A 21,251-nucleotide genomic window follows, 5' to 3' on the forward strand; every position below is an offset into this window, starting at 1 on the left:
ACCACGCTGTAACCCATATCAACCACGCTGTTACCCATCATAAAAATTATACAACACGCTGTACCCCATATCAACCACGCTGTAACCCATACTATATCTGTGGCCATATTAATCACGCTGTACCCCATATTAATCACGCTGTAACCCATATTAACCACGCTGTAACCCATATCAACCACTCTGTTACCCATATTAACCTCTCTGTAGCCCATATTAATCACGCTGTAACCCATATCAACCACTCTGTAACCCATATTAACCTCTCTGTAGCCCATATTAACCACGATGTAACCCATATTAACCACGCTGTTACCCATATTAACCACGCTGTACCCCATATTAATCACGCTGTACCCCATATTAACCACGCTGTAACCCATATTAATCACGCTGTAACCCATATCAACCACGCTGTAACCCATATTAACCACGCTGTAACCCATATTAACCACGCTGTAACCCATATTAACCACGCTGTAACCCATATTAACCACGCTGTAACCCATATTAACCACGCTGTAGCCCATATTAACCACGCTGTAACCCATATTAACCACGCTGTACCCCATATTAACCAGGCTGTACCCCATATTAACCACGCTGTAACCCATATTAACCACGCTGTACCCCATATTAACCACGCTGTAACCCATATTAACCACGCTGTAACCCATATTAACCACGCTGTACCCCATATCAACCACGCTGTACCCCATATTAATCAGGCTGTACCCCATATTAACCACGCTGTACCCCATATTAATCAGGCTGTACCCCATATTAACCACGCTGTACCCCATATTAACCAGGCTGTACCCCATATTAACCACGCTGTAACCCATATTAACCAGGCTGTAACCCATATTAACCACGCTGTAACCCATATTAACCACGCTGTAACCCATATTAACCATGCTGTACCCCATATCAACCACGCTGTTACCCATATTAACCAGGCTGTACCCCATATTAATCACGCTGTAACCCATATTAACCACGCTGTAACCCATATTAACCACGCTGTACCCCATATCAACCACGCTGTACCCCATATTAACCACGCTGTAACCCATATTAACCACGCTGTAACCCATATTAACCACGCTGTAACCCATATTAACCACGCTGTACCCCATATTAACCACGCTGTAACCCATATTAACCACGCTGTAACCCATATTAACCACGCTGTAACCCATATTAACCACGCTGTAACCCATATTAACCACGCTGTACCCCATATTAACCACGCTGTAACCCATATTAACCACGCTGTACCCCATATTAACCACGCTGTAACCCATATTAACCACGCTGTACCCCATATTAACCACGCTGTACCCCATATTAACCACGCTGTACCCCATATTAACCACGCTGTAACCCATATTAACCACGCTGTAACCCATATTAACCACGCTGTACCCCATATTAACCACGCTGTAACCCATATTAATCACGCTGTAACCCATATTAACCACGCTGTAACCCATATTAACCACGCTGTAACCCATATTAATCACGCTGTAACCCATATTAACCAAGCGATAACCCATATTAACCACGCTGTAACCCATATTAACCACGCTGTACCCCATATTAATCACGCTGTAACCCATATTAACCACGCTGTACCCCATATTAACCACGCTGTAACCCATATTAACCACGCTGTAACCCATATTAATCACGCTGTACCCCATATTAACCACGCTGTACCCCATATTAATCACGCTGTACCCCATATTAACCACGCTGTAACCCATATTAACCACGCTGTAACCCATATTAACCACGCTGTACCCCATATTAACCACGCTGTAACCCATATTAATCACGCTGTAACCCATATTAACCACGCTGTAACCCATATTAACCACGCTGTAACCCATATTAATCACGCTGTAACCCATATTAACCAAGCGATAACCCATATTAACCACGCTGTAACCCATATTAACCACGCTGTACCCCATATTAATCACGCTGTAACCCATATTAACCACGCTGTACCCCATATTAACCACGCTGTACCCCATATTAATCACGCTGTACCCCATATTAACCACGCTGTACCCCATATTAATCACGCTGTAACCCATATTAACCACGCTGTAACCCATATTAACCACGCTGTAACCCATATTAACCACGCTGTAACCCATATTAACCACGCTGTAACCCATATTAATCACGCTGTAACCCATATCAACCACGCTGTAACCCATATTAATCACGCTGTACCCCATATTAACCACGCTGTTACCCATATTAATCACGCTGTACCCCATATTTACCACGCTGTACCCCATATTAACCACGCTGTAACCCATATTAACCACGCTGTACCCCATATTAACCACGCTGTACCCCATATTAACCACGCTGTAACCCATATTAACCACGCTGTACCCCATATTAACCACGCTGTAACCCATATTAATCACGCTGTAACCCATATTAACCACGCTGTACCCCATATTAACCACGCTGTACCCCATATTAACCACGCTGTACCCCATATTAACCACGCTGTACCCCATATTAATCACGCTGTAACCCATATTAACCACGCTGTACCCCATATTAACCACGCTGTACCCCATATTGATCGGCTGTGCCATATTAGCCACGGCTGTGCCCCATGATGATCGCTGTGACCATATTAACCGCGGCTGTGACCCATATTAACCAGAACATATTGTATTAAATGCGGCTGTGAGCCCATGATGACCGGCAATGACCCGTATTGATCGACAATGACCCCGTATTGACCGGCTGGCCATATTAGCCAGGCTGTATGCATGATGTGCGGCTGTAACCCATATTAACCAAACATGACCCATATTAGTCACGTATGCCCCATATCAACCACGCTGTAGCCCATATTAACCACGCTGTAGCCCATATTAACCACGCTGTACCCCATATTAACCACGCTGTACCTCATATTAATCACGCTGTAACCCATATCAACCACGCTGTAACCCATATTAACCACGCTGTAGCCCATATTAACCGCTGTACCCCCATATTAACCACGCTGTGCCCCATATTAACCACGCTGTAACCCATATTAACCACGCTGTAACCCATATTAACCAGGCTGTAACCCATATTAACCACGCTGTACCCCATATTAACCACGCTGTTACCCATATTAATCACGCTGTTACCCATATTAATCACGCTGTTACCCATATTAACCACGCTGTAACCCATATTAACCACGCTGTAACCCATATTAATCACGCTGTAACCCATATTAACCACGCTGTAACCCATATTAATCACGCTGTACCCCATATTAACCACGCTGTAACCCATATTAACCACGCTGTACCCCATATTAACCACGCTGTAACCCATATTAACCACGCTGTACCCCATATTAACCAGGCTGTAACCCATATTAACCACGCTGTAACCCATATTAATCACGCTGTAACCCATATTAACCACGCTGTAACCCATATTAATCACGCTGTACCCCATATTAACCACGCTGTAACCCATATTAACCACGCTGTACCCCATATTAACCACGCTGTAACCCATATTAACCACGCTGTAACCCATATTAATCACACTGTACCCCATATTAACCAGGCTGTAACCCATATTAACCACGCTGTAACCCATATTAACCACGCTGTAACCCATATTAACCAGGCTGTACCCATATTAACCACGCTGTAACCCATATTAACCACGCTGTAACCCATCGTCAACCACGCTGTGCCCCCATATTAACCACGGGCAACCCATATTAACCACGCTGTGCCCCATGTGTAACCACGCTGACCCCATATTAACCACGCTGTGGCCATATTAATCACGCTGTAACCCATATTAATCACGCTGTAACCCATATTAACCACGCTGCAACCCATATTAACCACGCTGTAACCCATATCAACCACGCTGTAACCCATAACCTCTCTCTGTAACCCATATTAACCACGCTAACCCATATTAACCAGGCTGTACCCCCATATTAACCACGCTGTAACCCATATTAACCACGCTGTAACCCATATTAACCACGCTGTACCTGTACAACCACGCTGTACCCCATATTAACCACGCTGTAACCCATATTAACAACGCTGTGCCCCATATTAACCACGCTGTACCCCATATTAACCACGCTGTACCCCATATTAACCACGCTGTAACCCATATTAACCACGCTGTAACCCATATTGGCCACGCTGTAACCCATATTAACTGGCTGTGCCCATATTAACCACGCTGCCCATATTAAACCACGCTGTAACCCATATCAACCACGCTGTTACCCATATTAACCACGCTGTACCCCATATCAACCACGCTGTAACCCATATCAACCACGCTGTAACCCATATTAACCACGCTGTACCCCATATTAACCACGCTGTAAACCCATATTAACCACGCTGTAACCCATATTAACCACGCTGTAACCCATATTAACCGCTGTAACCCATATTAACCACGCTGTAACCCATATTAACCACGCTGTAACCCATATTAACCACGCTGTAACCCATATTAACCACGCTGTACCCATAATTAACCACGCTGTACCCCATGTTAAACCACGCTGTACCCCATGGCACGCTAAAACCCATATTAACCACGCTGTAACCCATATTAACCACACTGTACCCCATATTAACCACGCTGTAACCCATATTAATCACGCTGTAACCCATATTAACCACGCTGTACCCCATATTAACCACGCTGTAACCCATATTAACCACGCTGTAACCCATATTAATCACGCTGTAACCCATATTAACCACGCTGTAACCCATATTAACAACGCTGTACCCCATATTAACCACGCTGCCCCCATATTAACCACGCTGTACCCCATATTAACCACGCTGTAACCCATATTAATCACGCTAACCCCATATTAACCACGCTGTAACCCATATTAACCACGCTGTAACCCATATTAATCACGCTGTAACCCATATTAACCACGCTGTAACCCATGATAACCACGCTGTAACCCATATTAATCACGCTGTACCCCATATTAACCACGCTGTACCCATATTAACCACGCTGTACCCCATATTAATCACGCTGTAACCCATATTAACCACGCTGTAACCCATATTAACCACGCTGTAACCCATATTAACCACGCTGTACCCCATATTAATCACGCTGTAAATCCATATTAACCACGCTGTTACCCATATTAATCACGCTGTAACCCATATTAACCACGCTGTACCCCATATTAATCACGCTGTAACCCATATTAACCACGCTGTACCCCATATTAATCACGCTGTAACCCATATTAACCACGCTGTTACCCATATTAATCACGCTGTAACCCATATTAATCACGCTGTAACCCATATTAACCACGCTGTAACCCATATTAACCACGCTGTAACCCATATTAACCACGCTGTAACCCATATTAACCACGCTGTACCCCATATTAATCACGCTGTAACCCATATTAACCACGCTGTTGCCCATATTAATCACGCTGTAACCCATATTAACCACGCTGTAACCCATATATTAACCACGCTGTAACCCATATTAACCAGGCTGTAACCCATATTAACCACGCTGTACCCCATATTAACCACGCTGCAACCCATATTAACCACGCTGTACCCCATATTAACCACGCTGTAACCCATATTAACCACGCTGTACCCCATATTAATCACGCTGTAACCCATATTAACCACGCTGTAACCCATATTAACCACGCTGTAACCCATATTAACCACGCTGTGCCCCATATTAATCACGCTGTGCCCCCATTTACACAACCACGCTGTAACCCATATTAACCACGCTGTACCCCATATTAACCACGCTGTGCCCCATATTAATCACGCTGTAACCCATATTAACCACGCTGTTACCCATATTAATCACGCTGTAACCCATATTAATCACGCTGTAACCCATATTAACCACGCTGTAACCCATATTAACCACGCTGTAACCCATATTAACCACGCTGTAACCCATATTAACCACGCTGTACCCCATATTAATCACGCTGTAACCATATTAACCACGCTGTTACCCATATTAATCACGCTGTAACCCATATTAACCACGCTGTTACCCATATTAATCACGCTGTAACCCATATTAACCACGCTGTAACCCATATCAACCACGCTGTAACCCATATTAACCAGGCTGTAACCCATATTAACCACGCTGTTACCCATATTAACCACGCTGTAACCCATATTAACCACGCTGTACCCATATTAACCAGGCTGTAACCCATATTAACCACGCTGTTACCCATATTAACCACGCCACCCCCATATTAACCACGCTGTAACCCATATTAACCACGCTGTACCCCATATTAACCACGCTGTAACCCATATTAACCACGCTGTAACCCATATTAATCACGCTGTACCCCATATTAACCACGCTGTACCCCATATTAATCACGCTGTAACCCATATTAACCACGCTGTACCCCATATTAATCACGCTGTAACCCATATTAACCACGCTGTAACCCATATTAACCACGCTGTACCCCATATTAATCACGCTGTAACCCATATTAACCACGCTGTAACCACATAACCACGCTGTACCCCATATTAAACCACGCTGTGCCCATATTAACCACGCTGTAACCATATTAACCATGCTAACCCATATTAACCAAGCGATAACCCATATGAAATAAGTGATAACCATATTAAGTGATAGCTCACATCGACCACGTGACAACCCATATCGACCACGTGATAAACCCATATCAACCACGTGACAACCCATATCAACCACGTGACAACCCATATCAACCACGTGACAACCCATATCAACCACGTGACAACCCATATCAACCACGTGACAACCCATATCAACCACGTGACAACCCATATCAACCACGTGACAACCCATATCAACCACGTGACAACCCATATCAACCACGTGACAACCCATATCAACCACGTGACAACCCATATCAACCACGTGACAACCCATATCAACCACGTGACAACCCATATCAACCAAGTGACAACCCATATCAACCACGTGACAACCCATATCAACCACGTGACAACCCATATCAACCACGTGACAACCCATATCAACCACGTGACAACCCATATCAACCACGTGACAACCCATATCAACCACGTGACAACCCATATCAACCACGTGACAACCCATATCAACCACGTGACAACCCATATCGACTCACGTGACAACCCATATTAATGAGTGATAACCCACAGTAACCACGCGATAAATCTACATTAACCATGCAACAGCCCATATAAAATACTCAAAAACTCATATTTGCAAAAATGTCTAAAAACCTAAGTTTTCACTATCATTATTGGATATTATGTGTAGATTTTGATTTATTTAATCCATTTTAGAATAAGGCTGTAACGTAACAAAATGTGGAAAAAGCCAAGGTCTGAATACTTTCCGAAGGCACTGTATATGATATCCTCATACCTTCTCCAGAGAACTGAGTGCATGCTGAGAGTTGTAGTTCTTCTGGCCCAGGGCCTGGACATCCTGAGAGGAGATGATTGGCTCTTTGAGCTGCTCCAGCCAGGACCACATGAGACCAGCCAGCACCATAGGGTCTCTCTCTAGACTCAGTCTCTCCCAGGCCTTCTCTGGAGTTCAGCTCTGTCTGCCGGACCACACACTATCGTATTAGTAGTCAACATCACACCTGGGTTCAAATACTCCATCTGTGTTTCATTGAGCTGCCTATTGCAATGGAAGCAATAGAACACCAAAATGGTGCCAACCTGGCACGCCAACCTGGCACTCCAACCTGGCACGCCAACCTGGCACCAACCTGGCACTCCAGGCAGGCTAAAGCAAACGCTGAAAGTATTTCAAATAGTATCTGTCAAACTGTCATGTCTTACCTGCCACACTGAGACCTTGTAGTGGAGATCTTCATCATTCAGGCCCAAAGCCAGAGCTCTGGCCACCACGAGACGCCTGGCTTCCAGGGACAGCTCAGCATACGGGTGATGACAGGGACCTCTGTCAGCCTCTCCCTGTCCCTCTGTCCTCTCTGTCCTCTCTGTCCTTCCGTTCCTCCCTGTCCTCTCTGTCCTCTCTGTCCTCCCTGTCCCTCTGTCCTTCCGTCTCTGTCCTCTCTGTCCTTCGGTTCCTCTCTGTCCTTCCTCTTCTCCAGCCTTCCTCACTCTTTCCTCTCTGTCTCCAGCCCTGTCTACCCCACACACAGACTCCTCTCCTCCTGTAAGGCTCATCACAGGCATGTCTCCTCTCCACGGCCTCCTCTGACAGCTCTTTCTCCTGAGGGCTTGGACAGACTACCCCAAACCCAAAGGACAGACTTCGTGGCTCCTCAGAGCTGCTTCCGTCTCTGGAAGAGAGGAGACATGTTCTTCTGGGTGTGGTGATCACTCTCCTTAGAGCTCCTTTTCCTGTCCTCCTCGCTCGCCTCCTCCTGTCTGCTCTCCCATGGAGAAGGGGTGGTGCTGTGGAGGGAGGCTAGGGATGTGGGGGGCTCCCAGGCTGTGGGCTAGCTGGTGCTGAGTCAGAGGATTGCCGCAAGGGATGCCCAGATGTGGTTCTGGTTCTGCTCCTGGTCTGGGTCTCGTCTGGGGTCTAGCTTATACAAGGCTGAGTCACTGTAACTCAGCAAGCGTTTCCCCGGATGCAGAGGCTTCAGGAGGAGGCTGCCACCCCATTCTGCTGCTGCCACAGAGGGTCCAGCTCCTGGTCACTGGACAGAACCGAGTCAGGGCCAGGGCTGGGCTGAGAGGGGGCTCTAAGAGTAACGATGGTTCCTGGAGTAGTGCTAGGTTTGGAGTGAGAGGTCGTTCCATGTAGTGTGGGTTAGGCTGTCCCAGGGCGGGGAAAAGGCTGGATTAGGCTGTCTCAGGGTGGGGACAAGGCTGGGTTAGGGCTGTCTCAGGGTGGGGACAAGGCTGGGTTAGGGGCTGTTCCCAGGGTGGGGACAAGGCTGGATTAGGGCTGTCCCAGGGCGGGGACAAGGCTGGATTAGGGATGTCTCAGGGCGGGGACAAGGCAGGCGTGGACAAGGGGCAGGCGGGGTGAAGGCACAGGGATGCCCTTCCTCTCATCTCCTTCCCCAGCAGCTGGATGGCCTGCTGGGACACTGTCTTCCACCTCCGCCCGCCAGGTCTGGAACCTCCAACACCGCCTCCTCCACCACCACCTTCAATCACACCATCATCATCATCATCATCATCATAATCAGTGTGCAAACATTTAAACGAAATTGAGATCCTTAACATTAAGAAAATCCTCAAACAAAATGCAGTATTTTTTAAACATTTCTATGTAGATGCAGAAAGTAAACAGCATAGAGGGTCAATTCCTCAACAACTAAGAGTGTTGAATCGCATGTCTCTACTTCTCTGCTGTCTTGGTGCCCTGCCTACCACGCTGGGAACGGCGTCAAGCCAACCTGTGCGCAGATACTGTGTGTGAATGTGGAGCGTTGCATCTCGCTCAGCTCAATATCCTAGACTATCAATTGATGATAAGGCCCTGCTTTACTGAAGATGCGAAACATTGCAAGCCAAGAAATTGCAAGATAGAGCTTCTGATTGATGATAGATAGGCATAGTACACAGTTCTAATATATGCCATTTAGCAGACGCTTTTATCCAAAGCGACTTACAGTCATACAGCCATGCTCTACCAACTGAGCTACACAGTTCTGACTCGGTCTGCCTGGTGGCCAACCTACCTATACTGATAGATAGGCATAGTACACAGTTCTGACTAGGTCTGCCTGGTGGCCAACCTACCTATACTGATAGATAGGCATAGTACACTGTTCTGACTCGGTCTGCCTGGTGGCCAACCTACCTATACTGATAGATAGGCATAGTACACAGTTCTGACTAGGTCTGCCTGGTGGCCAACCTACCTATACTGATAGATAGGCATAGTACACAGTTCTGACTAGGTCTGCCTGGTGGCCAACCTACCTATACTGATAGATAGGCATAGTACACAGTTCTGACTAGGTCTGCCTGGTGGCCAACCTACCTATACTGATAGATAGGCATAGTACACAGTTCTGACTAGGTCTGCCTGGTGGCCAACCTACCTATACTGATAGATAGGCATAGTACACAGTTCTGACTCGGTCTGCCTGGTGGCCAACCTACCTATACTGATAGATAGGCATAGTACACAGTTCTGACTAGGTCTGCCTGGTGGCCAACCTACCTATACTGATAGATAGGCATAGTACACAGTTCTGACTAGGTCTGCCTGGTGGCCAACCTACCTATACTGATAGATAGGCATAGTACACAGTTCTGACTAGGTCTGCCTGGTGGCCAACCTACCTATACTGATAGATAGGCATAGTACACAGTTCTGACTAGGTCTGCCTGGTGGCCAACCTACCTATACTGATAGATAGGCATAGTACACAGTTCTGACTAGGTCTGCCTGGTGGCCAACCTACCTATACTGATAGATAGGCATAGTACACAGTTCTGACTCGGTCTGCCTGGTGGCCAACCTACCTATACTGATAGATAGGCATAGTACACTGTTCTGACTAGGTCTGCCTGGTGGCCAACCTACCTATACTGATAGATAGGCATAGTACACAGTTCTGACTAGGTCTGCCTGGTGGGCCAACCTACCTATACTGATAGATAGGCATAGTACACTGTTCTGACTCGGTCTGCCTGGTGGCCAACCTACCTATACTGATAGATAGGCATAGTACACAGTTCTGACTAGGTCTGCCTGGTGGCCAACCTACCTATACTGATAGATAGGCATAGTACACAGTTCTGACTAGGTCTGCCTGGTGGCCAACCTACCTATACTGATAGATAGGCATAGTACACAGTTCTGACTAGGTCTGCCTGGTGGCCAACCTACCTATACTGATAGATAGGCATAGTACACAGTTCTGACTAGGTCTGCCTGGTGGCCAACCTACCTATACTGATAGATAGGCATAGTACACAGTTCTGACTAGGTCTGCCTGGTGGCCAACCTACCTATACTGATAGATAGGCATAGTACACAGTTCTGACTAGGTCTGCCTGGTGGCCAACCTACCTATACTGATAGATAGGCATAGTACACAGTTCTGACTAGGTCTGCCTGGTGGCCAACCTACCTATACTGATAGATAGGCATAGTACACAGTTCTGACTAGGTCTGCCTGTGGCCAACCTACCTATACTGATAGATAGGCATAGTACACAGTTCTGACTAGGTCTGCCTGGTGGCCAACCTACCTATACTGATAGATAGGCATAGTACACAGTTCTGACTAGGTCTGCCTGGTGGCCAACCTACCTATACTGATAGATAGGCATAGTACACAGTTCTGACTAGGTCTGCCTGGTGGCCAACCTACCTATACTGATAGATAGGCATAGTACACAGTTCTGACTAGGTCTGCCTGGTGGCCAACCTACCTATACTGATAGATAGGCATAGTACACAGTTCTGACTAGGTCTGCCTGGTGGCCAACCTACCTATACTGATAGATAGGCATAGTACAGTTCTGACTCGGTCTGCCTGGTGGCCAACCTACCTATACTGATAGATAGGCATAGTACACAGTTCTGACTAGGTCTGCCTGGTGGCCAACCTACCTATACTGATAGATAGGCATAGTACACAGTTCTGACTAGGTCTGCCTGGTGGCCAACCTACCTATACTGATAGATAGGCATAGTACACAGTTCTGACTAGGTCTGCCTGGTGGCCAACCTACCTATACTGATAGATAGGCATAGTACACAGTTCTGACTCGGTCTGCCTGGTGGCCAACCTACCTATACTGATAGATAGGCATAGTACACAGTTCTGACTAGGTCTGCCTGGTGGCCAACCTACCTATACTGATAGATAGGCATAGTACACAGTTCTGACTAGGTCTGCCTGGTGGCCAACCTACCTATACTGATAGATAGGCATAGTACACAGTTCTGACTAGGTCTGCTGGTGGCCAACCTACCTATACTGATAGATAGGCATAGTACACAGTTCTGACTCGGTCTGCCTGGTGGCCAACCTACCTATACTGATAGATAGGCATAGTACACAGTTCTGACTAGGTCTGCCTGGTGGCCAACCTACCTATACTGATAGATAGGCATAGTACACAGTTCTGACTAGGTCTGCCTGGTGGCCAACCTACCTATACTGATAGATAGGCATAGTACACAGTTCTGACTAGGTCTGCCTGGTGGCCAACCTACCTATACTGATAGATAGGCATAGTACACAGTTCTGACTAGGTCTGCCTGGTGGCCAACCTACCTATACTGATAGATAGGCATAGTACACAGTTCTGACTAGGTCTGCCTGGTGGCCAACCTACCTATACTGATAGATAGGCATAGTACAAGTTCTGACTAGGTCTGCCTGGTGGCCAACCTACCTATACTGATAGATAGGCATAGTACACAGTTCTGACTAGGTCTGCCTGGTGCCAACCTACCTATACTGATAGATAGGCATAGTCACAGTTCTGACTAGGTCTGCCTGGTGGCCAACTACCTCATACGATCCAGGCAATTCTGGGAGCTGAGACTCAGGCCTGGTACAACCTATATACTGATAGATAGGCATAGTACAGTTCTGACTCGGTCTGCCTGGTGGCCAAACCTATACTGATAGATAGGCATAGTCACAGTCTGAACCTTCCTGGTGGCCAACCTACCTATACTGATAGATAGGCATAGGGCACAGTTCTGACTAGTCTGCCTGGTGGCCAACCTACCTATACTGATAGATAGGCATAGTACAGTTCTGACTCGGTCTGCCTATGCTCAAAGGCTACTGTGCCCCTCCCCTCACTAGCTTGCTATGCCAGGTCTCCTCAACGTCAGCAATAATGATAAATGTGACTACAGGAAAAGGAGGGCTGAGCACGCCCATCCACATTGTTGGGCTGTAGCAGATACAAAGGAATTAACATAACACACCTACACAGTTGTGAAGTAGGGCTATCCTCAAAAGTTATACAGCTGCACCACTGAGAGCATGTTGACTGGCTCCACCACCGCTTAGTATGGCAATTGCAAGGCACCTGAGGAACTACAGAGAGGATGGTGAGTACGGCCCTGTACATCACTGAGGCCAAGCTCCCTGCCATCCAGGATATACCAGGCGGTGTCAGAAGAAGGCCCAGTACATCACTAGGCCAAGCTCCCTGTCATCCAGGACCTCTATACCAGGCGGTGTCAGAGGAAGGCCCAGTACATCACTGAGGAAAAGCTCCCTGCCATCCAGGACCTCTATACCAGGCGGTGTCAGAGGAAGGCCCAGTACATCACTGAGGCCAAGCTCCCTGCCATCCAGGACCTCTATACCAGGCGGTGTCAGAAGAAGGCCCAGTACATCACTGAGGCCAAGCTCCCTTCCATCCAGGACCTCTATACCAGGCGGTGTCAGAAGAAGGCCCAGTACATCACTGAGGCCAAGCTCCCCTGCCATCCAGGACCTCTATACCAGGCGGTGTCAAAGAAGGCCCAGTACATCACTGAGGCCAAGCTCCCTGCCATCCAGGACCTCTATACCAGGCGGTGTCAGAAGAAGGCCCAGTACATCACCGAGGCCAAGTTCCCTGCCATCCAGGACCTCTATACCAGGCGGTGTCAGAAGAAGGCCCAGTACATCACTGAGGCCAAGCTCCCTGCCATCCAGGACCTCTATACCAGGCGGTGTCAGAAGAAGGCCCAGTACATCACTGAGGCCAAGCTCCCTTCCATCCAGGACCTCTATACCAGGCGGTGTCAAAAGAAGGCCCAGTACATCACTGAGGCCAAGCTCCCTTCCATCCAGGACCTCTATACCAGGCGGTGTCAGAAGAAGGCCCAGTACATCACTTGAGGCCAAAGCCATCCAGGCCTATAACCATCTGAAAGGACCAATCACTGCCAATTCACATGGCGGTAAGTCAGAAGAAGGCCCAGTACATCACTGAGTAAGCTCCCTGCCATCCTAGGACCCATCTATACAGTCAGGCGGAACCTCCAGAAGAAGGCCCAATCATCACTGAGGCCAAGCTCCCTTTTGCCATCCAGAATCATACCAGGCGGTGTCAGAAGAAGGCCCAGTACATCACTACCAAGTATTACCTGCCATCCAGTATTACCTCTATAATACCATAATAATGGTCTATTATCATAATAATGGCCCAGTCTACATCACTGAGACCAAGCTCCTGTCCATCCAGGACCTCTATTACCAGGCTATTATACCAGAGGAAGGCCCAGTACATCATAAATGAGGCCAATTACCTGTCTATTATCCATATGTAATCTATACCAGGCGGTAACAAAAAGAAGGCCCAGTACATCACTGAGGCCAAGCTCCTGCCATCCAGTATTACCTCTATGCCAAAAGAAGGCTGTTATGCCAAAATAATGTAGGCCTGTCATTATGCCAAGCTCCTGTATTACCTGTCTATAATGTCAAAAGATGTATTACCTGTCTGTTATGCCTTAATGTATTACCTGTCCAATACCATAATTATGTATTACCTGTCTATATGTCAAAATAATGGCCTGTTTTATAGAATGTCTAACCTGTCTATAATACCATAATAATGTATTACCTTATGCGATTAATTTATATCTATAATACCATCAATGTATTGCCTGTCTATTATGCCATAATAAGTATTACCTGTCTATAATTATCTATTTGTTATAATACCATAATGGATGTATTACTGAAAACCATAATAATGTATTACCTGTCTATAAAAATAATGTACCTGATTATAATAATGTATTACCTGTCTATTATACCATAATAATGTATTACCTGTCTATAATATAATAAATGTATTACCTGTCTATAATACCATAATAATGTATTACCTGTCTATACCATAATAATGTATTACCTGTCTATTATTTTATAATACCTGTCTATTACCTGTCTATAATAAATAATAATGTATTACCTGTCTATAATACCATAATAATGTATTACCTGTCTATAATACCATAATAATGTATTACCTGTCTATTATACCATAATAATGTATTACCTGTCTATAATACCATAATAATGTATTACCTGTCTATTATACCATAATAATGTATTACTGTCTATTATACCATAATAATGTATTACCTGTCTATAATACCATAATAATGTATTACCTGTCTATTATACCATAATAATGTATTACCTGTCTATAATACTGTCAATATAATAATGTTTTATTACCTGTCTATAATACCATAATAATGTATTACCTGTCTGTTATACCATAAATGTATTACCTGTCTATATACCATAATAATGTATTACCTGTCTATAATACCATAATAATGTATTACCTGTCTATTATACCATAATAATGTATTACCTGTCTATTATACCATAATAATGTATTACCTGTCTATTATACCATAATAATGTATTACCTGTCTATAAATAATAATAATGTATTACCTGTCTATAATACCATATGTATTACCTGTCTATAATACCATAATAATGTATTACCTGTCTATTATACCATAATAATGTATTACCTGTCTATTATACCATAATATGTATTAACTGTCTGTTATACCATAATGTATTACCTGTCTATAATACCATAATAATGTATTACCTGTCTATAATACCATAATAATGTATTACCTGTCTGTATACCATAATAATGTATTACCTGTCTATTATATAATGTATTACCTGTCTATTATACCATAATAATGTATTACCTGTCTATTATACCATAATAATGTATTACCTGTCTATTATACCATATAATGTATTACCTGTCTATAATACCATAATAATGTATTACCTGTCTATAATACCATAATAATGTATTACCTGTCTATAATACCATAATAATGTATTACCTGTCTATTATACCATAATAATGTATTACCTGTCTATTATACCATAATAATGTATTACTGTCTATTATAATAATGTATTACCTGTCTATAATACCATAATAATGTATTACCTGTCTATAATACCATAATAATGTATTACCTGCCATAATAATGTATTACCTGTCTATACCATAATAATGTATTACCTGTCTATTATACCATAATGTATTACTGTCTATAATAATAATGTATTACCTGTCTATAATACCATAATAATGTATTACCTGTCTATGTGCCTATAATGTATTACCTGTCTATACCATAATAATGTATTACCTGTCTATTATACCATAATACTGTATTACCTGTCTATTATGCCACAATAATGTATTACCCGTCTATAATACCATAATAATGTATTACCTGTCTATACCATAATAATGTATTACCTGTCTATATACCATAATAATGTATTAACTGTCTATAATACATAATGTATTACCTGTCTATAATAACATAATAATGTATTACCTGTCTATAATACCATAATAATGTATTACCTGTCTATACCATAATAATGTATTACCTGTCTATACCATAATAATGTATTACTCTGTCTATTATACCATAATACTGTATTACCTGTCTATTATACCATAATAATGTATTACCTGTCTATAATACCATAATAATGTATTACCTGTCTATAATACCATAATAATGTATTACCTGTCTATTATACCATAATAATGTATTACCTGTCTATTATACCATAATAATGTATTAACTGTCTATTATACCATAATAATGTATTACCTGTCTATAATACTCATAATAATGTATTACCCTGTCTATAATACCATAATAATGTATTACCTGTCTATACCATAATAATGTATTACCTGTCTATATACCATAATAATGTATTACCTGTCTATTATACCATAATAATGTATTACCTGTCTATAATACCATAATAATGTATTACCTGTCTATAATACCATAATAATGTATTACCTGTCTATAATACCATAATAATGTATTACCTGTCTGTAATACCATAATAATGTATTACCTGTCTATTATACCATAATAATGTATTAACTGTCTATTATACCATAATGTATTACCTGTCTATAATAATATGTATTGCCTGAGTCTGTTATACAATAATGTATTACCTGTCTATACCATAATAATGTATTACCTGTCATAATAATAATAATGTATTACCTGTCTATTATACCATAATAATGTATTACCTGTCTATTATACCATAATAATGTATTACCTGTCTATTATACCATAATAATGTATTACCTGTCCATTATACCATAATAATGTATTACCTGTCTATTATACTTGTAATAATGTATTACCTGTCTATTATACCATAATAATGTATTACCTGTCTATTATACCATAATAATGTATTACCTGTCCATTATACCATAATAATGTATAATTATACCATAATAATGTATTACCTGTCTATAATACCATAATAATGTATTACCTGTCTATTATACCATAATAATGTATTACCTGTCTATACCATAATAATGTATTACCTGTCTATTATACCATAATAATGTATTACCTGTCTATACCATAATAATGTATTACCTGTCTATTATACCATAATAATGTATTACCTGTCTATAATACCATAATAATGTATTACCTGTCTATTATACCATAATAATGTATTACCTGTCTATTATACCATAATAATGTATTACCCATCTATTATACCATAATAATGTATTACCTGTCTATTATACCATAATAATGTATTACCTGTCTAATACCATAAATAATGTATTACCGTCTATACCATAATAATGTATTACCTGTCTATTATACCATAATAATGTATTACCTGTCTATATACCATAATAATGTATTACCTGTCTATAATACCATAATAATGTATTACCTGTCTATAATACCATAATAATGTATTACCTGTCTATTATACCATAATAATGTATTACCTGTCTGTTATACCATAATAATGTATTACCTGTCTATACCATAATAATGTATTACCTGTCTATTATACCATAATAATGTATTACCTGTCTATAATACCATAATAATGTATTACCTGTCTATTATACCATAATAATGTATTACCTGTCTATTATACCATAATAATGTATTACCCATCTATTATACCATAATAATGTATTACCTGTCTATTATACCATAATAATGTATTACCCATCTATTATACCATAATAATGTATTACCTGTCTATAATACCATAATAATGTATTACCCATCTATTATACCATAATAATGTATTACCTGTCTATAATACCATAATAATGTATTACCTGTCTATTATACCATAATAATGTATTACCTGTCTATTATACCATAAATAATGTATTACCTGTCTATAATACCATAATAATGTATTACCTGTCTATACCTGTCTATAACCATAAGCATGTATTACCGTCTATTATGCCATAATAATGTATTACCTGTCTATTACACCATAATAATGTAGTACCCATCTATTATGCCATAAGGGAGATTACCTGTCTGTTATACCATAATAATGTATTACCCATCTGTTATGCCATAATAATGTATTACCCATCTATTAGCAGTATTACCTGTCTATTATACCATAATAATGTATTACCTGTCTATTGGCTCTGACCAAATAATGTATTACCTGTCTATTATACCATAATAATGTAGACCTGTCTATTATACCAGGTATTACCTGTCTATTATACCATAATAATGTATTATTACCTGTGTGTACCCATCTATTATACCAGATGTATTACCTTCTATAATCATAATAATGTATTACCTGTCTATTATACCATAATAATGTATTAGGTCTATTATACCATAATAATGTATTACCCATCTATTATACCATAATAATGTATTACCTGTCTATAATACACATAATAATGTATTACCTGGAATACCAGGATGTCCAGGAGGAACTTGCAGACCAGCTGGACGATCTTTGGCACGTTCTTCATCACCTGGTCCGTCTGCCGTGCAGCAGGTGGTGAACACCAGGTAACTGGGACAGCGTAACAGCGTTGGTAAACGGGTTCTGCGTAGGAGAACACGTTCTCAACGGAACCAGGAACTGGGCGAACACCCGGACACACAGCAGCTGGCCTCGGTCTGATGGAGGTGAACACCAGGCTTGGCTCTGACAAACAGGATGGCCTGGTCCGCACTCATACGAGAGGTGAACACCAGGTAACACGCCAGTAACACACCTGGTAAATAGAGTAACAGGTAAACACACCTGGTAAACAGTGTAAACACCTGGTAAATAGAGTAACAGGTAAACACACCTGTCTGCACTCAAACGAGAGGTGAACACCAGGTAACACGCCAGTAATACACCTGGTAAACAGAGTAACAGGTAAACACACCTGGTCCAGTAATCATAAAAGAGGTAAACACAGTAATACACCTGGTAAACACAGCACAGTAATACACCTGGTCCGCACTCAACAGGTGAACACCAGGTAACACGCCAGTAATACACCTGGTAAATAGAGTAACACACCAGTAACACACCTGGTAAACAGTGTAACACACCTGGTAAACACAGTAACAGGTAAACACAGTAATACACCTGGTAAATAGAGTAACAGGTAAACACAGTAATACACCTGGTAAACAGTAACAGGTAAACACAGTAATACACCTGGTAAACAGTAACAGGTAAACACAGTAACTCACCTGGTAAACAGTAACAGGTAAACACAGTAATACACCTGGTAAACAGTAACAGGTAAACACAGTAATACACCTGGTAAACACAGTAACACACCTGGTCCGCACTCATACGAGAGGTGAACACCAGGTAACATGCCAGTAATACACCTGGTAAATAGAGTAACACACCAGTAACACACCTGGTAAACAGTGTAACACACCTGGTAAACACAGTAACAGGTAAACACTAATACACCTGGTAAACCCAGAAACACACTGGGTAAACACAGTAACAGGTAAACCCAGAAACACACCACATAAACACAGTAAAACACCTGGTAAACACAGAAACACACCTGGTAAACACAGTAACACACCTGGTAAACCCAGAAACGCACCACGTAAACACAGTAAAACACCTGGTAAACACAGTAACACACCTGGTAAACCCAGAAACACACCTGGTAAACCCAGAAACACACCTGGTAAACACAGTAACACACCTGGTAAACCCAGAAACACACCACGTAAACACAGTAAAACACCTGGTAAACCCAGAAACACACCACGTAAACACAGTAACACACCTGGTAAACCCAGAAACACACCTGGTAAACCCAGAAACACACCACGTAAACACAGTAACACACCTGGTAAACCCAGAAACATACCTGGTAAACACAGTAACACACCTGGTAAACCCAGAAAGACACCACGTAAACACAGTAACACACCTGGTAAACCCAGAAAGACGCCACGTAAACACAGTAACACACCTGGTAAAGCCCAGAACACACCTGGTAAAACCCAGAAACACACCACGCACACACAGTAAAACACCTGGTAAACACAGTAACACACCTGGTGGGCCAGAAACACACCTGGTAAACCCAGAAACACACCACGTAAACACAGTAACACACCTGGTAAACCCAGAAACACACCTGGTAAACACAGTAACACACCTGGTAAACCCAGAAAGACACCACGTAAACACAGTAACACACCTGGTAAACCCAGAAACACACCACGTAAACACAGTAACACACCTGGTAAACCCAGAAACGCACCACGTAAACACAGTAACACACCTGGTAAACCCAGAAACGCACCACGTAAACACAGTAACACACCTGGTAAACCCAGAAACGCACCACGTAAACACAGTAACAGGTGAACACAGTAACACACCACATAAACACACCTGTTAAACACAGCAAAACTCCCGATAAACACACCAGTAACACACCTGGTAAACAACCAGTGACATCCTAGTAGCCACTGGGCGGCAGAGAGCCTAGCGGTAAAGAGCTAGTTTCTCGAGGCAAATAACACTGAAACATACATGATAGCACCTGCTGTTCCGGGAGACTATGTGATCAGGCTCTTCGCAGCCGATATGAGTAAGACCTTTAAACAGGTCAACATTCACAAGGCCGCAGGGCCAGATGGATTATAAGGATTTGTACTTAGAGCATGCGCTGACCAACTGGCAGGTCTCTTCACTGACATTTTAAACCTCTCCTGTCCGAGTCTGTAATACCAACATGTTTCAAGCAGACCACCAAATTGTTCTGGGCACAGGCACTAAGATAACCTGCCTAAATGACTACCTGTCATAACGTACCTGTCCTGTACCTGCCCTCCCCATCGCATCATAACGTGCCTGTCCTGTATCCTGTACCTGTCCT

At 42.6% G+C, this 21,251-nt stretch overlaps 1 pseudogene; it reads right to left on the reverse strand.

The window, feature by feature from the left end:
- Window positions 1-7,485: 7,485 nt before the first annotated feature.
- The window catches only part of LOC127925194 (protein tyrosine phosphatase domain-containing protein 1-like), a 55,001-nt pseudogene continuing 41,235 nt past the window's right edge, over window positions 7,486-21,251 (reverse strand).

Source organism: Oncorhynchus keta, unplaced genomic scaffold, assembly GCF_023373465.1.
Source record: "Oncorhynchus keta strain PuntledgeMale-10-30-2019 unplaced genomic scaffold, Oket_V2 Un_contig_5252_pilon_pilon, whole genome shotgun sequence".
NCBI lineage: Eukaryota > Metazoa > Chordata > Actinopteri > Salmoniformes > Salmonidae > Oncorhynchus > Oncorhynchus keta.